Source organism: Coturnix japonica, unplaced genomic scaffold, assembly GCF_054131305.1.
Source record: "Coturnix japonica strain WE unplaced genomic scaffold, WE-NBRP24 Scf044, whole genome shotgun sequence".
Taxonomy (NCBI): domain Eukaryota; kingdom Metazoa; phylum Chordata; class Aves; order Galliformes; family Phasianidae; genus Coturnix; species Coturnix japonica.
Genome location: NW_028188947.1, coordinates 2,504,420 through 2,524,924, shown reverse-complemented (window position 1 = coordinate 2,524,924; position 20,505 = coordinate 2,504,420). Strand labels below are relative to the sequence as shown.

General features: G+C 49.0%; 1 long non-coding RNA gene and 1 pseudogene across 3 annotated transcripts; one reads left to right on the top strand and one right to left on the bottom strand.

Moving 5' to 3' along the window:
* Nucleotides 1-13,171: 13,171 nt before the first annotated feature.
* Nucleotides 13,172-14,920, top strand: LOC146752606 (uncharacterized). Of its 3 annotated transcripts, none has more exons than XR_014940538.1 (5): nucleotides 13,172-13,281; nucleotides 13,383-13,418; nucleotides 13,982-14,017; nucleotides 14,337-14,405; nucleotides 14,565-14,920. It is a non-coding gene; the product is annotated as an uncharacterized LOC146752606 (long non-coding RNA). The 3 variants fall into 3 exon arrangements; XR_014940539.1 differs by having other exon boundaries at nucleotides 14,532-14,920; XR_014940537.1 differs by having other exon boundaries at nucleotides 13,173-13,281; nucleotides 14,579-14,920.
* Nucleotides 14,921-17,575: 2,655 nt separating this feature from the next.
* Nucleotides 17,576-18,515, bottom strand: LOC146752605 (olfactory receptor 5AP2-like; annotated as a pseudogene).
* Nucleotides 18,516-20,505: the final 1,990 nt, after the last annotated feature.

Genomic DNA, 20,505 nt, shown 5'->3' with positions numbered 1-20,505 from the left:
ATGGTCGGGATGGGGGATGCCCCTTCCGCCCAGCAGGTACCCGTTTCCATTCCTCATCCCTTCTCAAATTGCTGCTGGGGGGAAGAGAGGACAGGGGGCTCGCTGCAGTGCTGCCAGCTGGCTGGTTCCCCTTTACCACCTGTTTGTGAGGTGGCAGGGGCTGACATGCTCCATTAGGAGCCTCGGCTGTATGCTGAGAACTTGAGGCTGAGAGGGACTGACACCACAAGTCAATCTCCCTCTCACACTCTTTTATAGTCCACAGCCTCTCCATTTCCTCCTTCAGGTCAACTACGAGGCTGAGCAAGTAGTTCACCTGGTCGCAGTGAACACAGTCACTGCCTCCCTCACCCAGCACTGCAAGGGCCAGGCTCTGGCACTCAGTACAGCCAGAGACCTGCACACCAGCATCACGGGTTGGGGGCTCAGTCTGAGTCTCCTCAGACATTTTGGCAGCAGCCTTCCTATAAGGAATGTGCAAGACCTCAGTCTGGGTCTCTGCAGTCTTCTTGGTTGCTGTCTCCCGTTTCTGAGGGATTGGGACCCTTGTCTGGGCCTCCTCAGTATTTCTGGCAGCAGCCTTCTGCCGGGGAGCAACCATGTCGATCGGAATACTTACCAGAACTAAAACAGGAAGTCACGAGGTGCACGAGCCCTGCCTCCTCCTGTCCGTCTACTGGTGGGCAGCGACTAGTTGCTGCCCTCTCTGTGCCCATTTAAATCTCCCTCCGTAGCCAGGGAACACCCACACTCTGCGTCAGCGGCTGCATCAGCTGCTCCCGTGAGAGCTGCCAGGCTTCTCCTCTACCCAGGGGTTTCCTGGTTGAAGGAACCGCCCGAGATCCCCCTTGAACCACGCGGTCAGTCGCTGCTGATCGGTCCGGGACGGCTCCGAGTCAGGCGACTTCGGTGATCAAAAGGATGTATCAGAAAGCTTACAACAAAAGGAGAAGATCCTCGATCTAACACCTTCTATCCCACCCTTGCCACTTGCCCCTGTGAGTCACCATCCAGTTGATCCAGCCAACCTGAGGCCAGCTTCTGTCACCTTAATCCCTTATTAAATACCTTTGGAAGGCTAAGGACACCCCCCAAAAGGAATCTAAAATTAACACTTGCTGGGTTATTCCCTCATTTTAACCATATGAACAAAGCCCCCAAAAGGGCGAGTTGGGGTCTTGTTCTATTTCAAAGAAGATCCCCGCGGGACTTTGACTGAACACAGAATGGCTGAGAGCTGCCTTTACACATTTGTGTTTTGTGACAGAAAAACCGAAGATGTGACCGTGCCGGAATCCTGAATATACCTCTGTGTCACATGTTCTGGCGTCATAGTATTATGTCTTGGTTTGTTGTGGTTGTGGGTTGTGATTTATATCAGTCCTTGCATCTGCTCAACTCCATCATTGGGCTCAGGGTGTTTTCAGCTCATCCTGTCTTTCCAGTGCTCTTTGCACAGTGACACCATCCCTTCTGAGCCCTTCTGTCACCCCTTTTGGTCAAACAGGTGATGATTTGGGTGGAACTCATCCACGGTGCTTCCAAATTGCCAACCAACTGGGAAATGAGCCAAGGGACCCATCTGATATCTGTTAGGTGTGCTCAGAAAAGAAGCGCTTCGTAAAGCCCTTGGCACTGACGCTGTTCAGTGTCACATCAGTCCAGGAGCAGCATCCAAAATGTGACTGTTGGAAATGGTCTGAGTGTTGGTAAGAGATGTGTGTGTTCGTGGGATTATCGCCCCCCCCCCCGCGCAACAGTTCTTACTGTGGGGTGTCCTACACACTGCTTTGTGAGAAGTTCAGCAGACCACCACAGTTGTTGAAATTCCAAACCAGCATTTCTATCTCTCAGCAGTTGAACTGCTTTGGAAATGCTCGAGTGGAAATTTCTCAAGACACTGAATCACCTTTGAGAACACTGCATGGTGTCACAGTGTTATCTAGATCAGTCTCTGTCCATGGCAGAGGGGCAGTAGGCCTGTGGGCCCCTCCGGCCCCTGACAAATGGGAAGGGAATAAGGGAAAGAGGTAGAAAAATGGGAGCTGGGCTCAGGGAAACAAACAGAGAAGTGGCAATGATCTAAGGAGGAAAAGTTATTTGACTAATTACAATCTAATTGAAATTGAGGCTAATCAATCAAGTAAAATAAAAGAGAAAGAGAGAGGTTTCCCACTCGCTGCCAGCCAGTGAGAGAGAGAGAGCTAGCGTCACTTCTGTGACTTGTTTCCCTCTCTGACCGTGAGGTCCTCTGGGACGTGTAGTTGTTCTTCTCTGTGCTCCACGTGATGTTATGATGCAGAATACCAATAGCAAAGATGACAAAACCATGACAAGGACTAAAAGATGTTCTGAGCAAGTTTGCTGATGATTCCAGTTTAGGAGGAGCTGTTGCCTCCACCAAGGGTGAAGAAGACTTGCAGAGAGAAGTGAGCACCAGTTGGTCCATAAAGCACAACAAGAACAAGTGCCTGATTGTGCACCTGGGTAGGGACAACCCTGGACATACACACTGACTGGATATGGAACACTGGAGAGAGGTTTGACTGAAAAGGATTGGGGATCCTGGTAAACATCAAACTGAATGTGAGTCAGCAGTGTGCCAAGGCAGCCAGGAAGACCAACGGTCCCAAGGAGGGCATTAAGGAATTTATTGCCAGCTGGGTGAGGGAAAGGGTTGTCCCTGTCTGCTGTGCATTGCTGCAGCCTCACCTGCAGAACTGGGTGCACTTCTGGGCACCACAGAATAGAAAGGACATCAAACTATGGGATGGTGTGCAAAAGAGGGCACTGGAACTGAGAGATCTGAAGTTCAGAGTTTCTGTGGGTTTGACTGCTTGTTCAGACTGGCCCTTCTCACATCCCACATCATGAGATGAGACACAGGGCACACGGGGAAAGTGAACTTCACAGCATCCTTGCACCCCATGCAGAGCCTGGGATCTTCTGTCCCCATGTCTTTCATTTAACATTATGCACACATCCATCTCATCACCCCAGGAAGGGTCATGAGCCAACATGAGGGACAGGATCTCCCTACCAAGGGTCTGGGGGTCAGGAATTGTAAGAGAAAGGAGGGGTTTCTTAACATCAGAGCCACCATGCCAGTGCCTTTGCCTGCCTGTAGGCATATCTTCCAATTATCTGCTCTAACAAGTCCCTTGGGAAGCTTGCTTGATAATGGCCCTCAGTGGGCCCATTAATACTCTTAGAACCTTCACTGTTACTTCTGACTTTGTCTTGCTGAGTACGTTGTGCAAACTTCTCTCTGCACTGGAGGTTGATGGACTTAGCATCAAATGCGCCCTGGGGCCCATTATAACCTAAAGAGCCTCCTGTGCCTTGTGCCTTCCTGTTCTCTTCTTCAGGTTTTCAAAACTTGTTCAGCGAAATGGAGAGGTATCTGGAGAGAGCTTAAAGAGGAAGACTCCGAAATACATTTATTGACTATTTATTTATAGTTGGGTTAATAGAAGATACTAAAGCAGCACTGTACAACTCCTTGTGCACATCTGAGCTGAACCAGAGGAATCCCAGCTCCCATGGGTCTGTGGGGAGCTGAATCCCATTTCAACCCCTGGGTTTCTATCTGGGGATGAGGCACCTGCACTGCCTCCTCTGGATCACTGCCCTGCACAGGGAAATCCAACCCTCCTTGTTCGTGTCTGTGTTCCCTTTTTGTTTAATCAAACACTCTGTGGTAGAACTCACCTCATGTCAGGAATTGACTGGTGGAAAATTGAGCAAATTTCAATGAACAGTTATGATATTGTTGTCTTTCAGGAGCTGATGGCCATGAGGACCCAGGGAAATCTCAAGGGACACGAGTGGGAAGGATAAAACTGACATCCTCTGCTGCTGAGCTGGGCCAGGCTCCTGGGACACAGGGAGCTCATACAAGTGGGCAGTGCTGCAGAGAGACAGCTGTGCCCAGGAGTAGCTCTTGTACACAGCACAAACTACAGCTCCCAAAATGAGAGTAGAGAAAGGGGAGAGAGCTTCCAGGATGTGTACGGTGTGAGCAAGCTGTGAGCACACAACAGGAGCATTACTCACAAACCATGACAAGGTAAGTCTCACTACAGACCATGCAGCTGCTTTTCATAGAAGATTAACTTAATCGGGAACATGCCGTAGCAGATCTGGCTTCAGGCACTGCATATTCCTTTGCTGTGTTAAAAGCCTTCAGCTCCAGCTGAGGGCTTCCGTACTGCAGTGTCAGAGCACAGCCCTGAGGGCTGCGTGTCCCAGCACGGCTGCAGGCTGTGCAGCTGGGGCTGCAGGCGGATGTCCTGCAGAGCAGGGTCCCTGCTGTGCACCAGGGGCTGTGTGCCGGGTATGGGACTCTGCTGCCTGCCAGGCTCAGCACTCAGCCTGCCCGGGGAGCTGCCCAGGGCGCTGCAGGAAGACATGTGGGGGGAAGGAGCCCCCCAGCAGCACTTGTGCTGCCACAGCTGCTGCCTGGGGCAGGGAATCACAGCTCCACTGCACAACTGAATGTTTGTGAGGGCCCTTTGCGAGTGGACAGACAAGGTAGCAATTTTCTATTTCTTGTTTGGAAGGAAGGGGAAAGGATTGGAAGCAGAAATCTAAAAGGGGCTGTCAAATATAAACACAGATCTGAGACTCCCAAACTCTTCTTCAGGCAATTGCTTGTTTTCTGAGCTGTCACATACGATGTGCTTTCAGCCTCTCCTTTCATGGAGAGGAACATTTCCAAGGGTGTAACTAGTTGAAATTATCAATTTTTTTGACAAGAATAATGCACTTAAATTGCAAATAGGCAGGTTTCCTGAACGGAAATTGAAGGGCACAAAGGTTGTGACAGAGGGCTTTAAGAGCAGTGAAGGTAAAGATATGAGACAAGAAACAGTTGTAAAAATCCAAAGAGATGAGATAATTTTGAAGATGAAGAGAAGGTTAAAGCTCCATATGCTTCTTCTAATTATAGAATGCTGAACTTCATGAAATTCAATTCTATTTGTGGTGCTAAATAAACATTGTCGTAAGAGAATGAAAACATTTCAGAATACAGTAGAAACAGTGTCTCTGAGAATGGTCTAGACTTGTCATTACCTCTGAACAGGACTCCAAGCCCAGCAACTGCAGATGCCCAACAGCAGCTCCACCAGTGAGTTCCTCCTGCTGCCGTTGGCAGACACGCGGCAGCTGCAGCTCCTGCACTTCTGGCTCTTCCTGGGCATCTACCTGGCTGCCCTCCTGGGCAACGGCCTCATCAGCACAGCCGTAGCCTGCGACCGCCGCCTGCACACCCCCATGTACTTCTTCCTCCTCAACCTGGCCCTCCTCGACCTGGGCTGCATCTCCACCACTCTCCCCAAAGCCATGGCCAACGCCCTCTGGGACACCAGGGCCATCCTCCTACGCAGGATGTGCTGCACAGCTCTTTTTCTTTGTCTTCTTCATCTCAGCAGAGTATTCCCTTCTCACCATCATGTCCTATGACCGCTACGTTGCCATCTGCAAGCCCCTGCACTACGGGACCTTGATGGACAGCAGAGCTTGTGCCACCATGGCAGCAGCTGCCTGGGGCACTGGGGTTCTCCATTCCCTGCTGCACACTGCCAGTACATTTTCACTGCCTCTCTGCCAAGGCAATGTTGTCAACCAGTTTTTCTGTGAAATCCCACAGATCCTCAATCTCTCCTGCTCAGCCTCTTACCTCAGGGAAGTTGTGTTTCTCATTTGTAGTGCCATTTTATTCTTTGGGTGCTTTGTTTTCATAGTGGTGTCGTATGTGCAGATCTTCATGGCTGTGCTGAGGATGCCCTCTGAGCAGGGATGGCACAAAGCCTTCTCCACGTGCCTCCCTCACCTGGCTGTGGTCTCCATGTTTCTCAGCACTGGTGCTTTTGCCTACCAGAAGCCCCTGACCATTTCCTCCCCACTCCTGGATCTGACAGTAGCAGTTCTTTATGCAGTGGTTCCTCCAACACTGAACCCTATTATCTACAGCATGAGGAACAGGGAGATCAAGCACGCTCTCAGGAAGGTGTTGCAGTACACACTATTCCAGCTTCCATAAAGTGCACATCTTCCTCACAGGATTCCCAGTGATGATTCTTTTTGTTTTATGCATCTTTGATTGTTTGATATTGCGTGATATAGCAACCTGCAACAAAATGTTATTGAACTTATAAATAAAAAATAATTTCACTTCTTTCTTACCTAATTTCCATTTTCTCACTCCAAGAGCTCATGTAAACATGGAACCAGATTCTCCGAATAGGGTAAGAGATAAAGAAAAAGCATTCAAAATATGCTTTTCCTTAGCCCTTCTTTTATCCAACTTTGTCTGGATTTGGAGGAGGTACAGCCACAGACAGCAGCACAACGTGCTCTTTTCATTCCTGTTCTATTTCCAGTGCTGCACTGCTCTCAAGCCCTCTCATTTGTGCAGTCCTGAAGCTCTTGTGTGTCTCACAACAGTCCTGTTGCCTCTACAGCAGCACTCTGAGGCTGCAGTCAGTAGCCGGCAATATGAACGGCTGTGTCAGAGCTGGTCTCCTTGCTGGCACTGCCATAACAAGAGGGCCCCTTCAGAGCATGACCAGAGAACTGGAGGCCTCTTCCAAAGTTGATGTAAGGAATATACCTCAGGAGCTGCTCCCTGAGAAGACCTTGAAATCTTCAGGTGCATTTCACTGACTGGCAGGGATAGTTTCAGATGTCCCAAGGAGATCTGTAAGGGACTCAAGGCAGTGCTGAGGTTTAGAATCTGTGGTCTAAGGTCAAGATAAAAAGAAAATGATTATAAATATGATGTATGCATATATACATATATATATAGTATATTTTCACATGTATGCAATACAGGCAGTTGCTAACATTTATGCATATACTAATACACATACATATCATACATAGATGATAATAGCTTATATGCATATCTGTTTGCAAGTCCAGGACTAGTTGCAGGGGTTTTAACAGCCTCAAGTTTCACTGTAGGAACTGGAGAGGCTGTTTTCCTATTACAGGAGTTGGAGCAACTGCAGAGCTCATTGCCAGAGCAGGAATCACCGCAGGACCTGTGATTGAAGTTGGAGCACCCACTGGGCTCATCGGAGGGGTTGGAGTGACCACAGGGCTGTACCTCCTGGCACAGTGCACCTCCCCTGGGAGGCATTTGTTTCATTTTCTTGTAGCAATAATTGGAACAGCTACAGGACCTGTAGCAGGAGTGACCGCAGAGCTCCTTATGAGGAGTGGAGTGACAGAGGGATCTGTCCAGAGCTTGGAGCAACTGCAGGATGTCTATCAAAAACTTGGAGCTATTGCAGGGTCGGTGCCGGAGTTGCAGAGGCTGCAGCACTGTCAGCAGATCCAGCTCTCTTCCCCTTGATGATGTTGAAGAGTGTTGAACACAGCTCAGTAGGTGTGGGCCAGGCCCTGGCACACTGCAGTCATTTGTGCCTGTTTAGGATTACCAGTGCTACAGCAGACCTGTCTCCAATATTCTACCAATTTCTCAGGATCCTGCAGTTGCTCGGAGATGAAGTTCCAAAGCCCTGGGGGTGCCCACCGCTCCAGGCAGCTGCCCAGACTGTCCCACACCCCCTGCCATGCAGAGCCTTCTCACCTTGGGGCAGATCTCTCACTGATATTCCTGAATAAATGTTTAATCTCAGTCATAGATTCATAGAATCACCAATGTTGGAAAAGGCCTAAAAGATCATCCAGTCCAACCGTTCACCTATTACCAATAGTTCCCACTAAACCATGTCCCTCAACACAACATCCAGTCACTCCTTGAACACCCCCGGGCTCACAGGGGCGACACTGTAAATTGTGTAATTCCTAATCATACTGACAATATTACTTCTAAAACCCAAAAATGGCCACAGAGCTGAAAGTGCACAGAACTTCACTTTGTCAGCTGCCAATTTTATCATGGTACAAACTGAGGTCAAACAGCATAGCAAATAAATACCCTAATCCAGCATCCAAGCACAAAGGAGCTGTGCAGTGAAGCTTAATGAGAAGACTCAGCAAGCTCCACAAATAGGGAAACAATCAGCATCATGGCCAGCACTTTTCCAACTCCCACAAAGCCCTCAGAGTTATCTCACTCTGGACAGTTGTGCTGTTATCTCAACCCTTGGAGCCTCACATTGGGCACCAAAATGACAGTGGTTGTTGAACCCAACATGTGGCCCAGCAGCTCACAGTGCTTGGTGCACTGCCCTATTCCCAGTGGGATGGGGAAGAGAACTGGGAAAAAAAGTACAACTTGTGGGTTGTAACAAAGCAATTTACTAAGAGAGATAAAAGCAGACGTGTAATAATTATCACTATATATCTGTTGATATGGAATTGTATGTAACAACTGATGCACAAGCACAGCATATGGGTTTGTTGGGCCTATATGTGGTTGTGGGGCCTGTATGGGGTCTATGTGGCTTGTATGGTGTTGTGGGACCTGTATGGTGTTGTGGGGCCTGCATGGGGTCTATGGGGCACATATTGCTTTGTGGGGCCTTTATGTGCTCTATGGGGCCCATATGAAGTTGTGGGGCCTGTATGGTGTCTATGGGGTCCAAATGGGGTTGTGGGCCCTATATTGGCTTGTGGGGTCTGTATGGTTTTGTGAGGCCCATATGGGATTTTGGCACCTTTTTGGGGTCTATGGGGTCTATATGGTGTTGTGGCTCTCGTATGTGGTTGTGGGGTCTGTATAAGGTTGTGGGGCCTGTTGTATTAGGCGAAATCGGACCCTCGGGATGTAACGTGATAGGCCCTCCCCTGCTGGGTCATGCATATGTAAAAAAGATAAGGATGAAACTGGATACCTATATAAGGGACCCTCACATTCCAATAAACGCCATTTTACCGCTCACCATAATGGTGTAACAAATAGCTGTGACTTGGTCGGGGCCGTCGATACACATTCACAAAGGGACTTGACTTTCCAGGCTACCAGATCGAGGTAACAGGGGCCTTTATGTATTTGTGGGGCCTGTATGGAGTTGTGGGGCCTAGATGTGGTTGTGGCACCTGTATGGAGTCTATGGGGCCTGTATGGAGTCTATGGGGCCTGTATGGGGTCTATGGGGCCCATATGGGGTTGTGGAGCCTATATGGGTTTGTGAAGCCTGTATGGGGTCTTTGGGGCCCACATGCGTTGTGGGGCCAGTATGGGGTCTATGGGGCCTGCATGGGGTTGTGGGGACTGTATGGGGTCTTTGGGGCCCGTATGGGATCTATGGGGCCTGTATGGAGTTGTGGCACCTATATGAGGCCTATGGGGACCATATGGGGTTTTGGGGTTGGTATGGGGTCTATGGGATCTATATGGAGTTGTGGGGCCTGTATGGGGTTGTAGGGTCTATATGGGGTCTAAGGGGCCCATATGGGATTGTGGGGCTAGTAGGGGGTCTATGGGCCCATATGGGTTTATGGGGCTTCTATGGTTTTATGCGGCCTGTATGGCGTCTGTGGGGCCCATATAGGGTTTTGGGGTCTATATGGGGTCTATTGGGCAAATGTATGTGGAATTGTTATTAAGGGTATGTATAAGATTAATAACAGGAATAACATCTGCCCAGGAACAGCAGATGTCCAACAGCAGCTCCACCAGTGAGTTCCTCCTGCTGCCGTTGGCAGACACGCGGCAGCTGCAGCTCCTGCACTTCTGGCTCTTCCTGGGCATCTACCTGGCTGCCCTCCTGGGCAACGGCCTCATCAGCACAGCCGTAGCCTGCGACCGCTGCCTGCACACCCCCATGTACTTCTTCCTCCTCAGCCTGGCCCTCCTTGACCTGAGCTTCATCTGCACCACTCTCCCCAAAGCCTTGGCCAACACACTATGGGACACCAGGGCCATCTCCTACACAGGATGTGTTGCACAGCTCTTTTTCTTTGTCTTCTTCATCTCAGCAGAGTATTCCCTTCTCACCATCATGTCCTTCTCACCATCATGTCTCTCTATGTTGCCATCTGCAAGCCCCTGCACTACGGGACCTTGATGGACAGCAGAGCTTGTGCCACCATGGCAGCAGCTGCCTGGGGCACTGGGGTTCTCCATTCCCTGCTGCACACTGCCAGCACGTTTTCACTGCCTCTCTGCCAAGGCAATGTTGTCAACCAGTTTTTCTGTGAAATCCCACAGATCCTCAAGCTCTCCTGCTCAGCCTCCTACCTCAGGGAAGTTGTGTTTCTCTTTTTTGGTTCCAGTTTATTCTTTGGGTGCTTTGTTTTCATAGTTGTGTCCTATGTGCAGATCTTCATGGCTGTGCTGAGGATGCCCTCTGAGCAGGGACGGCACAAGGCCTTCTCCACGTGCCTCCCTCACCTGGCTGTGGTCTCCATGTTTCTCAGCACTGGTGCTTTTGCCTACCAGAAGCCCCCGACCATTTCCTCCCCACTCCTGGATCTGCCAGTGGAACTTCTGTACTCAGTGGTTCCTCCAGCAGTGATCCCCCTCATCTACAGCATGAGGAACAGGGAGGTCAAGGATGCAGTGAGGAAAGCGATGACCAATTTCTTTCAAAAGCAGTGAACTGCCCATCTTGTGGAATTCATGGCTTGTAATGCAGCTTTTTACTGAATCAAGCTCTCTTTTATTGTTGTTTTTTTTTTTGTGCCATTTTATATGTGTAATTTATTCTTATCCTTTTTTAAAAAATACTGCAATCTTTTCACTACTAAGTCGTAATTGAAACCCTTTGTAGTGTAGCCCAAACACAGTGTACATAATGAACTAGGCTCTTTGTCAACCTTAACAGAATAAAGGAAATGCAGTCGCTCTGTCTGTCATCATTACCACTGCTGAAACACACCTCCCTCTCGCTCACTCTGCTCACATCCACTGTTTGGTCTCCAGAAACATTCAGCAAGTATTGGTCAATGTCAATGAATGTAACTTTTTTCCACTTGTAGTTATTGAATGACACACTTTTGCTTCATATGCACTTCTATGTCAGATGCCATTCTGTCAGGCTGCCCATCTGCTGACAACTGTCTCCTGGCAGCAACACGTAATGAGATGCTGTTGGGAAGGTTCAGCCCCTACAGTCACATCTCCAGCATCCGCCTTTGATTTTACAGCCCAGGTAACATAAGACGAGGCATTACTTCTGATGCAGCTCTTATCTGAGGTAACAGTTGGTTGACCTGAGAGGTCATTTCTAACCTAAATGATGCCATGATGGGGAGTTCACTGCAGGGGAGGCTGTTGGATGAGCAGCCTGAGAACTCCAACCATGTCACATTTCACTTGTTCAGTGTTTGACTGTTACAAAAGCCTGAGTGTTTCTTTTTAGATATCATCAAACCAGCCGAGGGGTTTTCCCAAGGAGAACCTTTCACATAAAATTGCTATCAAATGTCACCCACCTACTTTACACTGATCTCAAAGACAGCCTGTACCTCACCTCAGTCAAGATTCCTCACTGATGGCAGCACGGGCAGTTGGTTGGTTCTTTCCAAAAGCACCCCAGAGTAGGGATAATGCCACGTTACATTTAAGTGTAGTGAATGAGGCAGCACTGATCAGCTCTGACAAATACTGCACAGAGCAGAAGCAGCCCAAAGGAAACTCTTCCAGCTGGCTGCTCTCTGGGCAATTTCCAACGTAAACATTCAAGTGTTCTTCTCAGAGATGACCCACAGCAGCTCTCCTGTTTATGGGAAATGCCCTGTGAAAGCTGTGACCAGCTGGCTGTTCTGTCAGATGAAGCACTTCAAATTGGCATGTTTCCTTGTAGAATCCTTGAGTTGTTTGCAGTTCTAAGCCATTTATCAGCTCTCTATTATTTCTTTCCTTTCATCCAGATACAACAAGACTCACTTTCTTTGAAGCTATGACAGGAGGCTGGACCATCATGGGAACAAAACCCATAGGACACCTTTGTTCTCTGAAGTTCAGGCACACAGCCCAGTGACTTCAGATCTTATTCAGGTACCTTCAGCCAATTTTCACCCTCAGCCTTGGATTCTGTGCCTGCGTGTCCTAATGGCAAACTGTCCTCATGGACAGAGGCAGCACTACTGCCATCTCAGACATGCAATGCAGATATCTGGATGTAACATGGGGACTTCTGCTCTTGGCTATGTAAAGACAGCAGAAAATGCATGACACATCTCCTGACGTGACTTAAGTGGTCTTGTCCCACCTGAATGATGCCATGATTCTATAGTTCTATGGTGCTGTGATTTCATGGCTCTGTGATTCCATGACTCGCTGATTCTAGTCTGTGATTCCATGGTTCAGGTATTCCATGATTTTGAGATTCCATGATTCTAAAAGGCATGGTCTTTGGGTTTTGAAGCAATAAATGAGGAGGAAACCAATCAGCCATAGCCAAGTTCTGTTATTCACTCCTGATCTCCAGCATGATGACAAAGCAACTGAGTGAACACTGCCAACCTTCCTGTGTCTATGTTTCCCTATCACCCAACTGTCCCCACTGCCCACACAGAATCATAGAATGGCCTGAGTTAAACGTATCATAATGATCATCTAGTTTCAATCACCCTGCTATGTGCAGGGTCACCAACCACCAGACCAGGCTGCCCAGAGCTACATCCAGCCTGGCCATGATGGCCCCACCTACAAACTTCCAGATCCCTGTCACCAAGAAGTTCCCATTTGGTTGCACGTCCCCATTTTCCCATATCTCCATGACTTCCCCAAACTGCCGTGACATACTCATGTTCCCATGATGTGTTCGTATCACATGATGTTCTCATATCTTCATGTCCTCATATCCCTGTGTCCCCTTGCCTTCCAAATATCTCCATAAGTTCCTCACTACCCATGTCCCTATTACCCTCTCACCTCCCAGTTTCCCCAAATGCTGTATCCTAGTTCCCAAAAAGAATCAGCCTCACACCTTGTAGTTTCACAGGACAGGACAGAACTCAGGGATGAGTCCTTGGACAAAGACATGATATGAGGACAGTGTTATCTCTGGGTGGTCCTGGGTGAAAGAAAGGCTGTGTGTGCTGAGTGCTGGGACCTGAGGGCTTTGGGCTCAGTGCCATCAGGATCCCAGCACTCAGTGTTCTTCCTCTGATCCCTGGCTTCCTCATGTTTCCTGGGGCCAAGGAAGGGGACGGCTGCATGCTGGGCTCAGTCCATGTCAGGGGAGTCTGCCAAGCCCAGGGGCATCTGGGGAGTGGGAGGGGCTCTGGGAGGATAAATGCAGACGTTGCCTCCTGCAGCCTCACCCAGCTCCCAGAGCACAGAGGAACATGAAGGCAGCTGTGCTCAGCCTCGTGATGCTCCTTGCTGCCCTGTGCTGCACAGTGGAAGCTCAGGTGAAGCATCTGTGGGGGATGTGGGCTGGGGCTGGAGGTGATTGGCTACTGGGGACCCCCGACGCAATCTCTCACTCTCTCTCCTACTCCTCTCCCCACAGTCACTTGTGCAAGTGCCGGACTCGGAAGTTGCTGTGGTGAGTGCCTGGGCAGCCATGCTGATTGTGCCCAAGGATGGCCCTGCAGGGAGCTCTGAAGGAGCAGGTGGGGTCTGTCCCTGCCTGGCAGAGGCTGCCCCTATATTTGGCACATCCAAATTTCTTCCATTTGCACCCTAGTCATCTTTTCTCTGGCTCCCCCAAATCCCTTTTCTTGGCTGTTCCAAATGCCATCTCTTTGGGTCCCCACATCCCATCCTTTTTGCACCAACAGATCTCCTTTAATTTGCAACCCAATTCTCATCTCTTTAGGTCCCCAATCCCTTGTGTTTCATTTTCCCTCATTCTCCATTCCTCTCTGTTTAGCACCCCCAAGACTCTTGGCACCCCTATTCCCCTCCTTTGGGCCCCCCAAAGCCCTGCCCTGTCCTTATGCCCAACCCCAGCCCTGGGCTCCTGCCCATGGGCAGAGGTGCAAAGACCTTGGCAACCATGAGGTTGGGGGCAGCCTTGGGACCAACCAGGCTGCTTGGATGGGGTCACCCTGTGATCCCCCAGACTCACAGTTCCCTCATTGCTGCCTCATGGCTCTTCTTCCCCAGGTGCCACCACCTGTTGCTGTTGCCCTTCCTGGACTGGTGAGTTGGGTGACCCTGGGGCAAGGATGGGGCTGAGATGTCTTGCTGTTCTCAGTTCCCCTGAGACTTGGGGACACTCCTGCCGCCCCAAGGCTGCTGTTGGGCTCCCTCCAGATGTGGGAGGGCAATGGTCAGGGGAAGGAGGCAATGGGGGGCAGTTGGGGCTGAGCTGGCTACAGGACCATGCCTTGGCCATGCTGTTCTTGTGCCCACAATGGGTCCCTGCACCTTCAGGGTATCCCACTGTGTCTTATTGCCCACAGTGTGTTCCATTCTCCCCATACCCTCTGTGTATCCCTGACGGCCCCTTTTTCCCCAGGATGTGCTCAGCAGGACTGAGGAGAATCCCCCGCGCGTGAGACGTGTGGCCCTGGATTTACATGTCTAGGTGAGAAGCACGGGGATGCTTACAACCCCACGGGGGACTTAGGGGACCCTGGCTGTATCTGGAGCCCTGAGGACTGGGCATCAGGTGCTGGGAATTGATGTTATGGAGGGGACTGTCCCTGACCAGTTCCAGGGGGACCTGGCCACTCTTCACCTCCAGCCTTTCGCTTGCAGTCTACAGAGATGTGCAGAGGAACAGATCTGGAGGGGGCAGGCTCAGGGTGCCCTATGGATGGCCCAGAGTCACCATGCAGCTGGGACAGGGGCTATGGCTTCTGTCCCCAGGGGACCCACATCCTGCCCTGGGTCTCTTGGCTGCTGCCAGTCCTTCTCCTGCCCTAAGTCCTTGGGGACAAACCCTGCAGGGACAAGGCTCCTCCTTTCCAGTGATGCCCTCTGACATCCTCTGATGACCATTGCTGCCCTCTGATGACTAGCGTTGCCCTCTGATGACCAATGAAGACCTTGATGATCAATGACACCATCTGATGATCAATAAATCCCTCAGCAAAGCTACACTCTGTGTGTCTGTGTCCTTGTTCTCATGCTCAGCATGGACTGCTTGGATCTGTCCCTGCCTGGCAGTGGTCACCTCAAAGTGCTGGGAAGCTTCCCCAGCTCCATGCCATGCACACCATGTCCTGCACCCCTGTGGGCTTCACCACCCTCTCTCATCATCTGCCTCAAAGTCCTAAAGGATGGAGATCCTCATGCTGCCAAGCAGTTCGAGTACCCTCCCTCTGCTCTCTCTCAGCTCCTCCATACAATTCATCCCAAACTCGTTACACTTTGACCCATGGACACAGTGTGACTACATCACCCTCCTTTTACCCCCAGTCTTACTGCAGCCACTTGTCCCTCCTTTGGGTTTGCTTTAGTCCTCTTGCATCAGTGCCCCATCTCCCAGAACAAGGTCTGCACATCCCCTCCCATGGACGCCTCAAATCTCCTGATGACCAATGAAGCCCCCTGATGACCAGTGACACCCTCTCTTGATCATTGATCACTAGGAAGAGTGGGGAGTGAGCAGATGAGCATATGTTGCTCAAGCACCTGCTGGATTAAAACACAACTCCCACAGAGGTTCTGCTCGCCCACCTTGAGCTCTGGATCCAGAAGAGGCACAGAGACAAGGCTGGAACATCTTCCAGCAGTGTAAGATAGCTGCAGCCTAAGCCAATGGCCCTGTGGGTTACCTTGTTATCCCTGCCCAGCTGGGCTGGGTCGGGCACACCTGGCTGGGCATTGACTCCTGCCATCAGCTCTGCCTGTACTAGGGCCAAAATTTCTATGTAGCTAACTCATCACCACAGCCATAAGGCCCATGTAAACTGACAGCAGTCCCAAGAACAAGTGACAGTCATCCTGCAAGTCTGTAGAATCATGAAATCATAGCACAACCTGAACCTGAACAGTTAATGAGGATCATTAACTGCCACTCCTGATTTCGTGCAGGACCACTCAAAGCTCAAATCATACCGCTGAGAGTGTGTTCCTAGTGCTTTTTCAACTCTCTCCAGCAGGCTTTCCTTGGTAATAAGATGGGTGGACTTGTCTCAGCAGAGAGAGGGAGGGGATCTGCTCCTCTGGTCTGTGCTGGCGAGATTTCCCCAGCAGCACTGTGTTCAGATGTGGAGTCCTCAGTGCAGGAGAGACATGGGGCTGTTAGAGTGCCTCCAGAGGAGGTCCACAAATAGGAACCCAGGGATGAAACAACTCTGCTACGTGGACAGGCTGAGAGCTGGGGCTGTGTAGCCTGGAGAATGGTGTGAGGTGACCTGAGTGTGTCCTTTCAATATCTAAAGGGGGTCTGTAGGGATAGGACAAAGGTAAAGAGCCCTGACCAATACCTTCTAGGAGCAGACATTCTCCTTCCGCACAGCCTTTACAGATATAAGCCTTGGAGATAAAAACTCCACTTTCTAGACTGTCTGTAATTCATTAGGAATAGCCCAGTCTAAAAGATTTTAACTGCTTGCAGAGCAGGCTACCCAAAACATCTCTGAAATCCCAGCTGACTACAAGGCAAGACACAGTAAGCTCTGGAGATAAATTCCGCAAAAAGTTTATCTTTTAGCAGAACATTACTATTATTTCTACTGGCTGGGAGATGCTTAACTAATGTGCAAAGCTGAAAGGATTACGTAGGAATAAACAGAACCCATTAAGCAGAGCTTGGAAATGAGGAATGTGAGCACAGTGTTATTTCTCTCAGGAAAAGCAAAGCTGGGTGACACGTGTTTTGCTCCATACTTGTCATTGCTCACATTCTGTGGCAGGCAGAAACCTTCAAAAAGAAAGCACCTTTGCTAAAAAAGGTGCCTGAGGAGAGGGAGTAGTTCTCAAGAGACACAATTCTTCCTACACAACCAGCAAGGAAACCTAGACGGGTGGCTGGACCTGGGCATTTTGTGGATGAGGCCATACAAATGCAGAACGAACTTCTACAAAGGTTAGGTGCTGCTTCATTTGAGCTAGTGATGCAACTGCTTGGTACAACTTAGTATACCGTCATTCTTACATTATTAGTTTTTGGAATATTCCTCACAAAGCAGATTACAGTGATGGGGATCATACTCTTGTGTTGGGAATGGACTTCTGCCTTATTGCTACAGCTGCTTGATGACTTTCTGTACAATCCTGCCATATCCTATACACAATTTCTTCTCAGTACAAGAAAATCATCTCTATTTACCTGACATTTCTTTCTCTGCTTTGGGTGTCTTCAGAAAGCTACTCCTTTCCAGCCCTTCACCTCAAAGATGCTTAGTAACACTGGATATCACAACATCTGGCTTACAATAAGACATCAGGAAGGTTTTTCACCCTAAGTCCTTATTTCTTCTGCTGTGTTCCTCAGGAGCATAGCTGGATGTTCAACAGCCTGTGGGAGTTGTGGAGACTGCAGTGAGCCTGTGGGAGGAAACTGGGATCTGTCTCTCAGGACCCCAACTGACATTTTCTGACAGTGAAGACAACTGATGGGTGTTAATACTGTGGCTGGACTTTCTCTCTGCTGACTTACTTCTGAGGAGTTCTATGCCAAGGGAAATGAAAGAGCAGCGTGCTGTCTCATTGAGGTTCCCTGCTGTTTTCGACAAGATGCAAGTTATACTCTGTGTAGTCACCTCCTAATCTTACATACCTTCAGATTTGTTCCATGAGAGGATTTTACTTATTGACAAATGCTTTCTGTATCAACCTCCTCAGGGCATCCTTCACCTCCCTGTTCCTCAGGCTGTAAATCAGGGGCTTCACCGCAGGGATTACCAGTGTGTAAAACACAGCTGCCACTTTGCACTTGATCAGCAGAGCTGCTGAGCACGGGTATTAAGTAGATGAAGAAGAGAGTCCCATAAAACAGGGTGATAGTAGACAGGTGGGAGGCACAGGTGGAAAAGGCTTTCCACCTTTCTCGGGCACCATGAATCTGCAGGACAGCAAAGATGATGCACAGGTAAGAGATTAGCATGATGCTCACAGTGCCCGAGCCTGCCACTGCAGCAAAGGCCACGTGTAACCCTTGTGCAAAACGCTTGTCAGAGCAAGAGAGCTGCTGCAGTGGGGAGATGTCACAGAAAAAGTGATCGATGACACGGGACCCGCAGAAGGACAGGCTGAACAGGGAAGCTGTGTGGGCAACTGAACTGATGCATCAACACAGGTATGAGACAGAGACCAGCTGAGCACACTTCTGTCTGGACATAAGGACTGCATACCACAGTGAGTTGCAAACAGACACAAGCCAATCGTACGCCATCACGGCTAAGAGCACAACTTCAGCACTGATGGAAAAAGAGTGAAGAAAAAATTGCACAGTCCAGCCCAGAAATGAAATTACTTTCTTCTTTGCTAACAGATTGGCCAGTGTCTTGGGAGGAATCACAAAGGAGTAGGTGATGTCAATGAAGAACAGGTTACAGAGGAAAAAGTACATGGGGGTCTGCAGGTGAGAGTCAACTCGGGTTAACATGATGATGGTGAAATTCCCCTCCAGGCTGGCAGTGTAAATGAGGAGCAGCAGAGTGAAGAGGAGGGCTCATACCTGAGGGTTGTCAGTGAAGCTTAGCAGAACAAACTCTGCCACCTCGGTGAGATTTCCCTCCAGCATCCCTGTCAGGCACACTGTACACAGCTGGAAGCAAGCAGACACATCAGTGAGCAAAGCAGAATACTCCTTATCGGAGTCTTACTCTTTGATGGGAAAGTAAATAAATAGAGATCTCAGGCACTAAAAAATATGTAGATGAGGTTAAAAAAATAAGAAGTTGTTTTCCTGTCCTCTTTCTTCCTATCTTGTGTGCCCCGGTGGTGCAAGTGGTAGGAATGCCGCACTGCAACACCGGAGGCCCTGAGTTTGAATCCCCCCTGTGGCGCAAGTGGTAGAAGTGCCGCTCTGCTACACAGGAGGCTCGAATCCCGGGGGGTTGGACTCGATGATCTCTAAGGTCCCTTCCAACCCGCATGAGACTATGATACTATGATGATCTTCTTTTTATCATGTGGGGATGGAAAACGAAATGCATTTCAGAGAATTCGTTCCCTCAGGACAGCGTTCCAGCAGCTGGGATAAGATCACACTTGCCAGAAAACTTGTCACCTCTTGAGAAGTTGCAGGGGTTTCATATTGAAAGCAACCAGGCAAACGTCCTGTAAAGTTGTCACAGAGATCAGCTCAGAGGAAGAGAGGTGACAAGAATCCCAATCTCAGTCTGAAGTATCCTATAGTGCTCCAAGGTGGAAAAGCCTGAAGAACTCCTGACCCTACAGCCCTTCTACAACAGGGATTGGAAGGCAGCTCTGTTTCCTGACCACAGACCTGTTCAGTCTGCATTTCAGGATGAATGCCTGTCTCTGTGCCTGGACTTCTCCCTCACTCTGGGCACTCATTCCTCCACAAGGTCTCCACCACATCCTTCCTGACTTCCCCTCCTCCTTTGTCCAGCCTTAAAAACTGGAGCACACCTCAGAGAAAAGCACAAAGGTGCACCAAGACAGGGCTAGAGGCATCCGACTGATGAAAACCAATCCTGTACAGCACTGAAATGAGACAGATATCTGCTGTCTTACAAAAGTTGATCACAATCAGAGATGCCCCTAAATGCAATAAATAAATAAAGAAATAAAGAAAAGTGTTGATGTTCCATCATCTAAAATCTAGGAATAAAACTATCTAACTCCAGTGTGGTGTCACAGAGTGGTATTCCTTTATTCCCCAGATACGTGACAAGCAAGCATGCTCTCTCAAAGTTCAGGTTCTACATTTGAACTTTTGAACTGTTCCAACATGCACAAGCAGTACACGGGCATACATATTCATTCTTTTCCAAGAAATTATTCATATATATGCTAATGTCCTTCTGGACACGCTCAGTTGCATCTGTGAGGTCATATGTTCATTTTCTTAATCCCCATTTTTCCATCCTCAGCCTCATCACAGAGGCTTTTGGCTGATCCTCGGTTGTTTTTCCCCAGTTTGGTGGATTTCCATTTTTTGGGATGCAACAGTGAGCAACTTTCCACCTTGGTGCACTCTAATCCAAAACAATATATGAGAAACCTGAGGAAGAAGTCCTTGCATCTGATGGGTGCAAAGATAAAAGCAGCCTATTATGACTCCAGTGTGTCTTGTGAAGCAGAACTGGCAAGAAAAACAAGGCTGTTCTCACAGATAGAGATAATATAGATATAGATAATATTAAGTGTAAAGTGATGAATCAAAAAGCTTAACTTTTCTGAGATTGGAGATCATTAGAGTTGAAGATAAAGACATAACAATATTAGCACTTTTAGGATCTAGCTGGGTGTTGTACTTCTGCCTTCCATCTCAGAGGCCTCTAGGAAGACTCGGCGCATATTGCAACATTAAGCATAACTCATAATAACTTACACAGTCATTCTAGAGGGAGATTAAGTGCAGCACGAGCACCTCCTTCCTTGATACCAAATTCACTGAAATGCCGTAAAAAATGCTTACGCAGGAATAAAAGGCTCATGGTGTTTTAAATCACCAATTTAAATGGAAAGATGGGAAATCAGTTAGGTAGGATACAGTGAGAAAGGCTGACAGTAGCAGGACTAGGGGAAATGGATCCAAGTTG